This window comes from Tenrec ecaudatus, chromosome 18, assembly GCF_050624435.1.
Source record: "Tenrec ecaudatus isolate mTenEca1 chromosome 18, mTenEca1.hap1, whole genome shotgun sequence".
In the NCBI taxonomy this organism is placed as follows: Eukaryota; Metazoa; Chordata; class Mammalia; order Afrosoricida; family Tenrecidae; genus Tenrec; species Tenrec ecaudatus.
Window position 1 is genome coordinate 22,433,647 of NC_134547.1, and position 15,161 is coordinate 22,448,807.

The window sequence follows — 15,161 nt, forward strand, 5'->3', positions numbered from 1 at the left end:
TGTGTTCTTCATCGATACTACCTCACACCCTAATTAACCCATCTCCTCTCCTAAACCCCTCTATGAGGGGAGCAGCTGTTTTTTAATGGCTATGTTGCAGAGTGGGCACAAAGGCCCTGTATTGCTTAATCACTGTTGCCAGATGGATTCAGAAACAAGGTATATTCGAAAGATTCTAAGTTTTATTGTCACATGCATGGGAAAGGACAACAGGAGAGGAGGGGATCCTTTCTTCAATAACCTGTATGTGTGTCTGTGTACACAGGCTGGACAAAACATTTTTTCCAGACAGACACAAATCTAGTATGACAGTCACAAACTGGGAAAACAAGTTTCATTTTAACAAAATTGTATATGACAGATCTTACATTACTAGAGATTTTAAATCTGGAGGAGACAGGCCAGATATGTGGGTATTGGCCCTTAATGGGAGAAGGAAAGCCAGGGGAAGATTCGTAAGAATTGAGTCTTTAGTGAGGTTATGTCTCAATAAACTATGATTCTTCCAAATGATGTTATATTTCCATCATAAAACAATGGGGGCTGACTCTTCAAGCTCCCCGTATCAGCTAAAGATGCTGAACGTTTTTCATCTGCTTGAAGGCTGTTTATAGATCTTTTTTTGTGAAATATTTACTTGGACTCTGTTCATTTTTCATTGGAGCTGTTTGCCTTTTTCTCGTTAAATTGTAGGAGTTTGTGCTGTACTTCTGGATGGTAAAGCCTTATCTTTTCTGTGCTTCTGCAGTTTTTTCTTTTAGTCTTTAGGTTATCTTTTTGCTTCTTGGATTTGTTGATATATCTTTGATGTGGAGAAGTTTTTTTTTATTTTGTTAAGATCCCATTTATCTTTTATCTTTTCTTATTTGTGCTTTCAGTTTCATAAATAAGAATTTGTTGTTCAACAAAGCATCACCCCTATATTCTCATGTCGAGTTTTATGGTTTTAGATTTGACATTTAGGTCTTTGGTCTCCTTTTTTTATATGGTGGAAATATGAGTCTGTCTTCATTCTTTTGCATGTGGAAACCCACTTGTGTTAGTGCCATTTATTAATGGATTTAACACTATCAAATTAATTGAATATGTGTGTATCTCTTTGGACTCTCACTCCAATCCCCTTGGTCTATATGTATATCTATTAAAGGAAGCCTGGTGGTGCAATGGGCTAAGCAATGGATTCTTAGCCTTATGGTCAATGGCTCAAACCCATCAGCTACTTCTTGGGAGAAGAATGAGGCTGTCTGCCCACATAAAGTGGGCATTATTACATAATTACAGTCTCAGAAGCCCTAAGGGAGAGTTCTGTGTCCTATAAAAGTTATAGAGCAAGACAGTGGATATGTGTCTCCCATTATTACAGTAGGAGATTATTTTGATTACCATAGTTTTATATCATGAGATTAGAAAATGTGAGCCATATTTCAAATTGCTTTGGCCATTTGGAGTCCTTTGCTGTTCATATGATATTGAAGATTGACTTGTGTAAAGGCAGTTATTGGACATTTTAATGGATTTTGTGTTGAATTTGTAGATTGCTTTAGATAGTACTGTCCTTTTCATAGTGTGGGTTTTCTAGAAGAGTAAAACCAATACAGTACAAGTATATGAGTATGTGTATATCGAGAGAAATTTACTTCCCCAAGGAAATGGCTCATTCAGTTGTAGGGGCTGGCAAGTTCCAAATCGTGGGTCCTACCAAAGACAGAAGGTGCTTCCTGGATTACATAGTTAGTTGTAGGAGCTGATGAGCCCCAATCTGTAGTCACATAATGGGCTGGAAGCCTCTGTTGACTCACAGGATTGTGTGGGTTGGCTATCCAAAATATGTAGGTCAGATAACAGGCTTATGTCCCAGGTGCCAGAGGTGAAATAACAAGAAGATTGCAGGGTTGAGAGAGAGTAAGCTTTGTAAGAATAATTGCTTGTAGTTTCTGCCACCTCTGGTTAAATTGATTCCTAAAAAAATTATTTTTTAATTACTATTTTAAGTGGAATTGTTTCATTTAAAAAAAATTCAGATTGTTCATTGCTAGCATATAAAAATTCTAATGGTTTTTGTGGGTTTATTTGTGTCCCATCACTTTGATGAATCAATTTATTAGCTCTTACAGCTTTCTTAAGGAGCCCTGGTGGCATAGTGGGTTAAGTGTTGAGCTGGTCAACAGCAAGGTCAAAGTTTGACTGCTCTGTGGGAGAAAATTGAGGCTTTTTCTATAAAGATTAGCTTGCTCAAGTGGGTGAAGGGAGATGTCGGACAGAGTAAGATATGACATAATAATAATTTATAAATTACTAAGGGTTCATGAGGGAGGGGAGAGCAAATGTTTTGAGAATGATGAGTGTAACGAATGGAAAAATGTGCTTTATACAATTTATGTATGGATTATGATAAAAGTTGTATGAGCCCTGCTATAGTTTATTGTGCCAGCCTGGCCGATAAACACAAGTAGGATTAACTGAAGGGCAGAGGGATAAATGGCTCGGTGAGCCTCGCCTTGCTTGTTCTGTGCCTCAGTTTAAAGGGGTACACTACCTGTGGGATGCCTAGCCTGTGGACTGTGTCGCTGTAAGTTGAGGTCCCTTTAAGCCCACACGATTGGAATGTTCATCTCTGGAGCTGGGGACTGACAGTTGGTGACCTGCCTTGCTGTTTGCTGCCTGGGTATATATAGCCCAGCTCTCTCTACAGAAGGGGACTGGCAACTGGCAGCTCTCAAAACTTGAAGGACCGCTAGTGTCTCACTGCTTTATAATTTAACTGTTAATTTCTTGTATTATCTATCTGTATATTATTTAACGGTTTATTTCTTGAATTATATATCTATCTTTATAAATATATTTATATATAATTACTAGCAATCTGGTTTGTCTCTAGAGAACCCTGTCCAATACAAACCCCCAATAAAATGATTTTTTTTAAAAAATTAGCTTTCTTAGAAACCCACAGAGGCAGTTGTACCCTGCCATATAAAGTTGCTATGAGTCAGAATCGACTCGATGACAGTGAGTTTGGTTTGGGTTTGAATAACTTTCTTGTGGTTTCTTTGGGATCTTCTATAAAGCTTCATGTCATCTGCAAAAAGGGACAGTTACACTTCTTTGTTCCCAGTTTTGATGCCTATGATTTATTTTTCTTGGCCTAATTTCTGTGGCAAGAACTTCTTTTTTACATTTTATTAGGGGCTCATACAACTCTTATCACAATCCATACATTTATTACATCAATTGTATAAAGCACATTTGTACATTCTTTGCCCTCATCATTTTCAAAGCATTTGCTCTCCACTTAAGCCCTTTGCATCAGGTTCTCTTTTTCCCCACTCCCTCTCTGCTCCCCACTCCCTCATGAGCCCTTAATAATTTATAGATTGTTATTTTGTCATATCTTGTGGCAAGAACTTTTAAATACTTTGTTGAATATCAGTAGTGAAGGCAGGCATCCTTGTCTTCCTAATCTTTCTGTTTGTTTCCTGTTTGCTTTTTTTAAATGCTCTTTATTAAATTGAGGAATTCCCTATATATTCTTATTTAGTTGTTATCATGAGAGAGTTTGAGATGTTGTCCAAAGTCTTCTCTGCATTTATTGGTTATATGCTGCCTTTCTCTTGTTCTATTAATTGGGTCTATTCACTGATTGATTTTCTAATGTACTAGCCTTACATTCCTGAGGTAAATCCCACTTGATCATGTGATCATGGAGTGTAATCCTTTTAATGTGCTCTTGGATTCAATTGCTGATATTTTACTCAGGATTTTTGGTGTTCATTAGGAAGATTGGTCTGTCATTTTCCTGTGGTGCCTTTCCCGCTGTTGCCATTGAGCCCAGCTTTGGCCACTGTGGCAGCATTTTCAATTGCCCTCATTGTCAGACTTCTCCACCATTTCATTCTCCCCTGCCATTGGCCTCTGACCACTGAATTCTTTACTTATAACTGGCCCAGCTCACAACCAGTGTAGCAGCTTCAGGACTGCTCAGTTCCCACATAGTTCTTTCTCTCCCAGCATGCTTCCCTCAGCTTCAGCCCTTTCAGCTAACCAGCCCACCACTTAGTCTTTCTCAACTATAGTCTTTTTACCAATCCTGGGAGGAAACATCTCTTTTCAAAGGATAGGTTCCTATTCTGGCTCCTGCCAATCACAAGGCCTCTGAGAACTTCATTATTTCAGTAGTTCATAAATCCCATCCTTGAGGGAGTGGGGAGGGAGGGGAAAAATGAAGAGCTGATACCAAGGGGTCAAGTAGAAAGAAAATGTTTTGAGAATGTGATGGCAGCAAATGTACAAATGTGCCTGACACAATGGATGGATGTATGGATTGTGATAAGAATTGTATAAACCCCCAATAAAATGATTTTAAAAAGCAACCAACCAAACAAAAAAATACCCATCCTCCTCAGTTACAACAGCGGTTCTTAACCTGTGGGTTGTGACCCCATTGGGGGTCAAATGACCCTTTCACAGGGGTCACCCAATTTGTAACTGTAGCAAAATTACAGTTAATGAAGTAGCAACAAAAATGATTTTATGGTTGGGGGGGGGTGTCACCACACTATGAGGAGCTGTGTGAAAGGGTCATGGCATTAGGAAGGTTGAGAACCACTGACTTACAAGGTTAGATGTCCAGGGACTCCTCAATTATCCATGAGATACCAGACAACCAAGGTTGTGAATCAAAGAAATACTTTTGTGGTGGCAGAGACTGCCTCCTCCCCTAGGTGAAAGTAACAGTGTACAGTCAAAATTTCCCTGAGAGGGCCCTGAATTTCCTTTTCCAAAGGACCTGAACAAAGGTAACAGCTCCTCAGAGTTAAGGAACAGAGCTCTCACAAGGAACATGCGATTATTACTCTAGATTTAAACAGTATCAGTTTTATTCATACCCCCTCTCATTCATGTATGTAAAGTTCCCTAAATCTGTGCCTTTTTATTGTAGTCATCCATCTACCCAGGTTCTGCCCATTATTGAGCTTCTTATTAAAATGTCCTGTTTCAGTCCACTTTCTCCCTTCCCTGATCATTATCCTGTATCACCACTTCCAGAGTAATGTGCATCCTTATACTGTCATGCATGTGTGCTTTACACTTTGATGTGTAAGACATACATTGAGATAAAGAGCAGGATATGACTCCTTGTGCCTGCAACCTTGAGCACAAAGTGATAAACACTATTGAATAATTGTTATTAAATAATTCATGACTGTTGTAGCATTCTATGGGTTTATATTTTAGCTTTCTTGAGATAAAATTTATCAAAATTAAAATGCACTCTTTAAGGCTATTTTATGAAGTTGAATAATTGTATAGCTGTACAGCCACTACTGAAATCAGGATATAGAACCATTCTGTCAGCAGTTCTTCGTGCCCTTTTGCTTTTGCATCACATCACTAGTGAACACAATTTTCTGTCATGTCCTTTTTGAGAATTTTATGAAAATGTAAATTATGTAAAATCTTTTGTGTTTGATTTCTTACAGTTTTTTAGGATTAAATCAAGTTATTATATTAATTTTTTTAATTAAAAGATCATTTTATTGGGGGCTCTTACAACTCATAACAATCCATACATCAATTGCATCAAGCATATTTGTACATATGTTACCACCATTCTTTCCTAGACATTTACTTTCTATTGAGGCTTTGGTATCAGCTCCTCTTTTCTTCCCCTCCTCTCCCACAACCCCCCCCCCCACGACCCCTTGATAAATTATAAATTATTTTCACATCTTACACCAACCGCTATCTTGATTTCCCGATGGTTTTTGTTGTTTGGCCCCCTGGAAGGTGTGTGTGTGTGGTTATGTGTCAATAATTGCGATAGGTTTGCCACCTTCCCCCTATCTTCTGGTATCACTCTTCCCATTCCTGTTCTTGGATTCTGTGTGTCATGAACTCTTATCTGTACCTGTGTGCATCCTGTCTAGCCTGCAGTGAAAGGCAGCATGGGGTTCATGATAGTGGGGGGTGAAGGAGCCTCATGGAACCAAAGGAATGCTATATGTTTCATTGGTGCTTTACTGCACCCTGGTTGATTCATCCCTTCTCTGTGACCCCTCTGTAAGGGGATGTCCCATTATCTACAGATGGGTTTTGGGACTCTCGTTCTCAACAATGTTTTTTTGTTTGTTTGTTTGTTATGGGTCTTCTGATGCCCGTTACCTGGTCCCAACAACACCTCATGTTCTCATAAAGGGTATATTAATCTTTTATTTCTTTTTATTATTCACTAGTCTAGCAGGTGTCCTCAAACTATGGCCCGTGGGCTACATGTGGCCTGCTGGGTGTTTTTGCCCCGTTTCTTGTTTTACTTCAAAATAAAATATGTACTGTCCAGGGCCATTTGGCTCAACCTTCATTATATTTGGCCTGAGCTTATAGTACTTTTTCATTCCCGCCTATGTGACATAGTTTTGTAATCTTGCTATTTCCCCCTCCAAACGGCCTGTTCTTGGAACAGGCTGGATTTGACCTTTAAGCCTGCCTAATACAGATAAGAGCGTTTCCACACATCTGTACGCTCCGTTCTGCAGTCAGTGTTCCCGGAAAGTACCCGGTTTGTAAAATTTAAGCAGACGTGGTGTGACATCCATTTAGATAAACACCTGCATCCTGCTCCCTCCTTTCTTTCCCACATAAGCTGTAGCCTTTTACGCAATAAACGAGACTTGATCAGGCTACTGTCTTGTCTCCATTTCTTGTGTCTCTTGTCCCTCCAATTCCCACTCCCTCCTCCAGGGTCCGCGTTGTCGTTCCTGCGGGTCGGGACATTTGGCGCCCAGATACGGGGGATATCGTGAGGAAGAAGGCGCCAGAGAAGGTCGATAAAAGTGAAAGAAAAATCCTTCGGCCGCAGCGGGAGCCCGCTGCGCCGAGACTGAAGGTGAATAAAAATGCCCGAAAATGGGACAAGAATTAAGCCAGCATCAGATTTATGTGAAACAATTGAAAGAGGCTTTAAAGACACGAGGAGTAATGGTGAAAAGTTGTGATTTATTTAAATTTTTTGACTTTATAAAAGATACTTGTCCTTGGTTTCCGCAAGAAGGGACAATTGATATATAAAAAGATGGAAAAGGGTTGGCAATGCCCTAGAAGATTATTATGAGGTATTTGGACCAGAAAAGATTTCTGTTACAGCCTTTTCTTATTGGAATTTAATCAAAGATTTAATAGATAAGGAAAATTGTCCGCAAATAATAGCGGCCATTGCCCAGACAGAAGAAATATTAAAAGTCAGTTCTAAAACTGATCTTAGAGAGTCTCCACCAGAGGAGGAGATTGACCTTATTTCCTTAGAAAGTGATGAGGAGGGGGCCAAGGGTTCTCTTATAAAACAGAGTGATGATAATAGTGGAGGGATCAAAAAACTTTTTGTAAAAACTAAGTCAACCAGGAAATAAGAGGCTGAAAAAATATCCAATTTTAAAAGAGTTCCAGAATAAATAGGATGAGAAAAATCCTGACCCGTCAGAAGTAGACTGGGATGATTTCGAAGAGGAGGCAGCTAAATATCATAATCCTGACTGGCCTCCGTCTTTTTCGCATCCTCCACCTAATAACACGGCCTCTGCGCCTACAGTGATGGCAGTAGTGGACCCAGAGGAAGAACTTAAGGAAAAAATTAGCCAGCTGGAAGCACAAATAAAACTAGAAGAATTACATCAATCCTTGATTACTAGGTTGCAAAAATTGAGAACAGGGAATGAGAGTGTGACAGATTCAGAGAAAGGAAAGAGAGATATGCGCCCGCCTGAGCAGCCCAGACAACATGTCCCCATAGGGAGATTGACTAAAGACAGGGAAGAGGAAAATTCTTCCTCTATGGAGGCTTTTCCTGTAACTGAAACTACAGATGCACAGGGGCAGTCTTGGAGACACCACAACGGACTGCAATTTAATGTCATAAAGGAATTTAAAAAGGTTGTTTCCCAATACGGAGCTACCGCTCCATATAGTGTTGCCATATTAGAGTCTGTGGCCGAAATTTGGCTCACTCCAACCGACTGGAACTCTCTAGTTAGGGCAGTCCTTACGGGGGGGACCATCTGCTTTGGAAGTCAGAATACTTTGAAAACTGCAAGGACACAGCTAAGAGAAATCAACAAGTGGGGAATGGCTGGGATTTTGATATGTTGACTGGTTCAGGTAATTATGCAACTACTGACGCCCAAATGCAATACGATCCCGGGTTATTTGCACAGATTCAGACAGCCGCTACAAAGGCTTGGAGGAAACTCCCTGCTAAAGGGGACCCAGGAGCTTCACTCACTGGAGTCAAACAAGGACCTGATGAGCCATTTGCAGACTTTGTACATAGGCTCATGACAACAACAGGAAGACTCTTTGGTAATGCTGAGGCTGGTATAGATTATGTAAAGCAATTGGCATATGAAAATGCCAATCCGGCCTGTCAAGCAACAATTAGACCTTATAGAAAGAAAACTGATCTGACAGGATACATCCGCCTTTGCTCAGATATTGGGCCCTCATATCAACAGGGCTTAGCAATGGCAAAATCCTTTAGTGGGCAACCGGGAAAGGATTTCCTTAATAACAGAGACAGAAATAAAAAGGGTTGTTGTAAATGTGGCAAGGTTGGACATTTTGCTAAAGATTGTCGAGGAGACTCAAATAGGAGCGCTGTGATGAGGGCTCCTGGCCCTTGCCCAAGGTGCAAAAGAGGGAAACATTGGGCCAATGAATGTAAGTCTAAAATTGATAGGGGAATCCTTTGCCACCCCAGCAGGGAAACGGGATGAGGGGCCAGCCCCAGGCCCTGAAACAAGCTTATGGGGAGGTCAGCTTCGTTCCGGCCACCAGCAACAATCTATTTCAGGACTTAGTATAGCAACCCCAGCGAGCTCAGGACTGAACCTCTGTTCCACCTCCCACACAGTACTAACCCCTGGAATGGGAGTACAAGCCTTAAGCACTGGAGTAAATGGTCCTCTACCCCCTGAAACTTTTGGATTGATACTAGGGAGAAGTAGTGTCACTATTAAAGGTTTACAAATCTACCCAGGGGTAATTGATAGTGATTATACTGGAGAAATTAAAATTATGGCCAAGACTGTTAATAATATCATTGCTATACCTCAAGGAGAAAGAATAGCGCAGTTGATTCTACTGCCATTTGTTAAGACTGCTAATAAGAGCCAATACCCTAAAAGAGGGACAGAAGGCTTTGGGTCCTCAAATGTGTATTGGGTACAACCAATTACTAATCAGAAGCCTACCCTGACCTTATGGCTGGATGGCAAGCCATTTACAGGATTGATACATACAAGAGCTGATGTGACCATTATTAAGCAGGAGGAGTGGCCCTCTAATTGGCCCACTTCAGAGACATTACCTAGCTTGAGAGGAATTGGACAAAGTAGTAACTCCAAATAAAGTTCCAAGTATATCATCTGGAAAGACAAAGAGAATAATTCAGGCCTCATTAAGCCATTTATCATACCTCAATTGCCTGTTAATCTTTGGGGCAGGGATTTACTCTCCCAAATGAAGATCATAATGTGCAGCCCTAATGATATAGTCACTGCACAGATGCTAGCTCAGGGTTAAAGGATTGGGAAAGGGAGAAGATGGTATCTGGCAACCAGTTCCAGCATTGGGACAATTGGATAAGAAACGCTTTGGAAATTTTTGATCTCAGCCATTGACATGCCTGCACCACGAGGGTGTACTGATCCAATCACTTGGAAGTCAGATGAACCCGTATGGGTTGATCGATGGCCTTTGACTACTGAAAAACTGATTGCTGCCCAGCAGTTAGTGCAGGAACAATTAGGAGCAGGGCATATCACAGAAAGTACTTCTTGGAACACCCCTATATTTGTCATTAAAAAGAAGTCTGGAAAGTAGAGACTCTTACAGGATTTGAGAGCTGTAAATGCCACCATGGTGCTCATGGGTGCCTTACAGCCAGGGTTACCTTCCCCAGTAGCGATTCCTCAAGGATATTTTTTAATTGTTATAGATCTTAAAGATTGCTTCTTTACAATTCCCTTACATCCTGCAGACCAAAAAAGATTCGCTTTTAGTGTACCGTCCACAAATTTTAAGGAACCAATGAAATGGTATCAATGGAGAATATTCCCTCAAGGGATGGCTAACAGACTCACCTTGTGTCAAAAATATGTAGCTGCCTCTATACAACCAGTCAGAAATTTATGGAAGGAAATGTATATTGTACATTACATGGATGATATTTTAATAGCAGGACAGCTAGGAGAGCAGGTCTTGCAATGCTTTGCCCAGCTCAAGCAGGAATTGGCAGCAGCTGGGCTGCAAATAGCTCCAGAAAAGGTACAATTACAAGACCCGTATACTTATTTGGGTTTTCAAATAAATGGACCAAAAACCATCAATCAAAGGGCCGTCACCCATAGAGATCAATTAATAACACTCAATGATTTTTAAGAACATTTAGGAGATATCAATTGGCTCCGGCCATATTTAAAGCTAACCACAGGGAAGTTAAAACCCCTATTTGACATATTAAAAGGTGACACCCATTCTAAGTCTCCCAGAACAATTTCTGAGGAGGCACTTATTGCGCTGAAACAGGTAGAAGATGCCATTGCTGCTCAGCTTTTAACATTTATAGTTTTCAATACAGCAGTGACACCTACTGGTCTGTTTTGACAAAACAGTCCCATTATGTGGATTCACTTGCCCTCTTCACCTAAAAAGGTTTTACTCCCTTATTATGATGCTATAGCTGATTTGATCATTTTGGGCAGAGAAGATAGTTGAAAATATTTTGGAATAGAACCTTTAAAAATTATACAACCTTATTCTCGCTCACAAATTCATTGGCTTTTCCAAAACACTGATACATGGCCTATAGCCTGTGCTGCTTATGCTGGTGAATTAGACAATCATTACCCACTGGATAAACTTATTCAATTTTGCAAATTATGTGCGTTGTCTTTCCTCATATTACTAGTAAGGAACCTTTGGATGATGTGTTGCTAGTATTTACTGATGGGTCATCTACAAGGGTTGCTGCCTATGCCTTTGCTGACAAAGTAATTAAATTTAAGACTACTCATACCTCAGCTCAATTGGTGGAATTACAAGCCCTTATTGCAGTTTTTTAAGCTTTTCCTAATCAGGCACTCAGTATTTATACTGACAGTGCTTATTTGGCTCATTCAGTTCCCCTCCTAGACACTGTTGAGCAGATTAAACATATTTCAGAAACGGCTAAGTTATTTTTACATTGCCAGCAACTTACTTGAACTGCCCCTTTTTCCCTAGGGCATATTAGAGCTCATTCGGGCCTATCAGGGCCCCTACCACGGGATAATGAAGTGGCAGATGCAGCCACAAAAACGGTAGCCACAGTCACCAATGAAGGTCTGACCTCGGCACAGGCCACTCACGCTTTACATCACCTAAATGCTCAGTTCCTAAGACTAATATTTAAGATAACAAGGGAACAAGCTAGACAGATAGTTAAACAATGTGCTATCTGTGTGACACATCGGCCAGTTCCCCATGTGGGAGTCAACCCCAAAGGGCTTATTCCTAATATAATCTGGCAAATGGACGTTACCCATTATGCAGAATTTGGTCATTTAAAGTAGGTTCATGTATGCATAGATACTTACAGCGGGTTTGTACTTGCTACCCTCCAAACAGGAGAAGCCACCAAACATGGTATAGCTCATTTACTACACTGTTTTTCCATTTTAGGCGTTCCTAGGCAAATAAAAACAGGTAACGGTCCTGGCTACACAGCCAAAGCTTTTAGAAATTTCTGTGATAAATTACAAATAAAACATGTCACAGGACTCCCTTATTATCCTCAAGGACAGGGAATGGTTGAAAGAACCCATTTATCTTTAAAAACTATTATTGAAAAAAAAACCCAAAAAACTATTATTGAAAAAATAAAAAAGGGGGAATGGTACCCCACTAAGGGTACCCCCAGAAATATCCTTAATCATGCTCTTTTTATAAAAACAATTTTAACATTGGATGATCATGGAAAATCCGCCGCTGATCATTTCTTGCATTCAGAATCTCAAAAACAATTCGCCATGGTAAAATGGAGGGATCCATTAGATAATTCATGGCATGGCCCGGACCCAGTATTGATCTGGGGGAGAGGCTCAGTCTGTGTCTTTTCTCAAGAAAACGATGCAGCCAGATGGCTGCCAGAATGATTGGTAAAACAAATAGATAATAACAACTTGTCCAGGGAAGAGACCATTCTCTGAGAAAATTTTTCCTGTCTTCTTCCCCAACAGGAAAATGGAGCTTCAGAAGTTTTGGTGTTTCCTGGCTTTGCAATTTATTCACATGGAGTTCATCGCCGGTAACCCACACCAGCCTGTGAATGTAACTTGGATAGTCACCAATGGACAAGGCGGTATATTAAATAGTACTTCTCGAGAGGCATCACCCACCACGTGGTGGCCCTCATTAGAGGTGCCGCTTTGTAATATGCTGAAAGGAGACAACAGGGTCCAAAACAAGGATTGGTTATGTAATCAGATCCGATCCGGCATCGCCGAAAAGGAATTTTATGTCTGCCCTAGTAAGAAACGATCACAGGACGCCTGTGGTGGAGCCGACTCCTTTTTCTGTGCCAGTTGGGGTTGTGAATCTACAGGTAGCATCCATTGGCACCCACCAGTACGTGGAGATTTAATCACAGTTATCGGATTCACTCGAGAAAGTGAACCATGGGTTAACATCTCTTTCACAGCAGAGGGCCGGGCCTTTCAAAGTTGGGAGGACCCACAGATGTGGGGGCTTAGACTCTATCAATCTGGATATGATCATGGGTGCTTATTTAGCATTCAACTTAAAATTTCAGTTCCTTCTTGGGGACCTGTCTTGCCTGTTGGCCCAAATAAGACCCTGGGCAATGAGGTGAACTTCTCTAATGATACCAAAACACATGGCAAAAACACCACAAGTTTATCAGCTGGGGTAGCTAACCCCCTTTGGGATGTGATGGAAGGAACTTTTTAACCCCTTAATGCATCACGCCCGGATCTCATGGATTCCTGCTGGCTCTGTTACAGTAATCAACCACCTTATTATGAAGAAATAGCTGTTATTGGGAAGTATGCCCTTCTTAACAATTAGAGCTCTTGTCGTTGGGGCAAAACTACAGGAACTTTAACCTTGCTAGAGGTCCAAGGTAACCCATCACCTCCATATTTACATCTTTGTAATAATACGTTTTTGCCCGTAAACTCATCTGAAGGATTTTACGTCCTAGATGATGATGCATGGTGGGCCTGCTCCACTGGACTGACCCCATGTGCTAATGCTCAAATTCTAAAGCAGCAACAAGGTTTTTGCGTCCTTGTCAGATTGTGGCCCCATATAGTTTTTCGATCTAATAGAGATATGATGCTGGCTTTTTCCAACAGTGGCCCCATCCTCAGACAGAAAAGAGAGGCCCTAACAGCCTTGACTATTGCCCTTTTGCTAGTCCTGGGGGCCGCAGGTACCAGGACAGGCGTGGCCTCTTTGGTTTACCATGAAAACAATTACAAGAGCTTAAGAATTACTATTGATAATGATTTGAAGGATTTAGCTGATTCTCTCCAAGGTCTCCAGGAGTCGGTGTCTTCTTTAGCCGAAGTGGTCCTCCAGAATAGAACAGGATTGGATCTTTTGTTTCTCCAGCAGGGAGGCCTTTGTGCGGCCCTCAAAGAAGAATGTTGCTTTTATGCTGATAAAACAGGCCTGGTTAAAGAATCTTTAGCAAAAGTACGGGAAGGACTGACCAAAAGAGAGCGTGAACAACAGGCCAACCAAGGCTGGTTTGAGGGTGGTTTACCCAGTCACCATGGCTTACTACATTGGTGTCCACCCTATTGGGCCCTCTCATAATATTTTTATTGATTATTTCATTAGGGCCCGGAATATTTAACAAGCTCATGGCTTTCCTTAGACAACAGATTGAGGCTATCCAAGCGAAATCCATACAGGTACATTATCATCGCTTTGAGATGTCTGAACAGGGTGGCTCATATGAAATCTTATGATAAGACCCCCTGCCCTTGTGTGCTGAACTGGACAGTCAGTGACGGGTAAGATCGGGCACAAGTCATACCAACCTAAGACAGACATTGGTTTGCCTGTGTCTAAATAAATCTACCGCATTCCATTGATCAACGACGGGTAAGGATGACTTGTGATGCCTGACAACCTAAGACAGACGCAGTTCCCGAAGGGATATTCTCTGGTCTTTGAAAAAAATAAAAAAGGGGGACCTGTCCGGGGCCATTCGGCTCAACCTTCATTATATTTGGCCTGAGCTTGTAGTACTTTTTCATTCTCGCCTATGTGACATAGTTTTGTAATCTTGTTGTTTCCCCTCCAAACTGCCTGTTCTTGGAACAGGCTGGGTTTGACTTTTAAGCCTGCCTAATACAGATGAGAGTTTCCACACATCTGTACGCTCCGTTCTGCGGTCCATGTTCCCGGAAAGTACCCGGCTTGTAAAGTTTAAGCAGACATGGTGTGACATCCATTTAGATAAACACCTGCATCCTGCTCCCTCCTTTCTTTCCCACATAAGCTGTAGCCTTTTACTCAATAAACGAGACTTGATCAGGCTACTGTCTTGTCTCCATTTCTTGTGTCTCTTGTCCCCCCAATTCCCACTTCCTCCTCCAGTGTCCGCGTTGTCATTCCTGCAGGTCGGGACAATGTACAGTGTGCATAGGAATTTGTTCATAGTTTTTTTAAAAAACTATAGTCTGGCCCTCCAAAAAGTTTAAAGACCCCTGGTCTAAGGCATGATATCTTAGGTAATGTTGCCATAATAAAAAAATATCTGAAATAGTGGCTTTAAAGTACAGAAATGCTAATTTCTCAGTCTGGTGACCAAACATTTTGAAACCAAGTTCTCAGCTCTGAATTCTTCCTATAAACCCCTCTCCTTGTTTCTGGTATGTTCCCACAATGCTAGTGTTCAACTGCTTGTAGGAGGGGCTCTTACAGACATGAAAGTCTAAGCTGTCTTCTGTGGGGGAAAGGCCAGCCCCCCCACAACTAATCACGGGTTCAGTAATCACAGTTGTATGGTTTAGAAATAAAAAGATTATAATAAAGTCATAGACCATGAGAGAGATAGGGAGAGAGAGGAAAATAAAAAAGTCAGACACATTTCATGGTTGCAT

General features: G+C 41.1%; 1 long non-coding RNA gene across 2 annotated transcripts in view; it reads left to right on the forward strand.

Annotated features, from left to right (window-relative positions):
- LOC142432091 (uncharacterized) overlaps positions 1-14,594 on the forward strand; it is a 49,577-nt gene extending 34,983 nt beyond the window's left edge. For both annotated transcript variants that reach the window (XR_012780867.1, XR_012780866.1), the window contains exons 2-3: positions 6,736-6,880; positions 12,264-14,594. This is a non-coding gene — a long non-coding RNA (uncharacterized LOC142432091). The remainder of the gene's footprint in view (positions 1-6,735; positions 6,881-12,263) is intronic.
- The last annotated feature ends 567 nt before the right edge of the window (positions 14,595-15,161 follow it).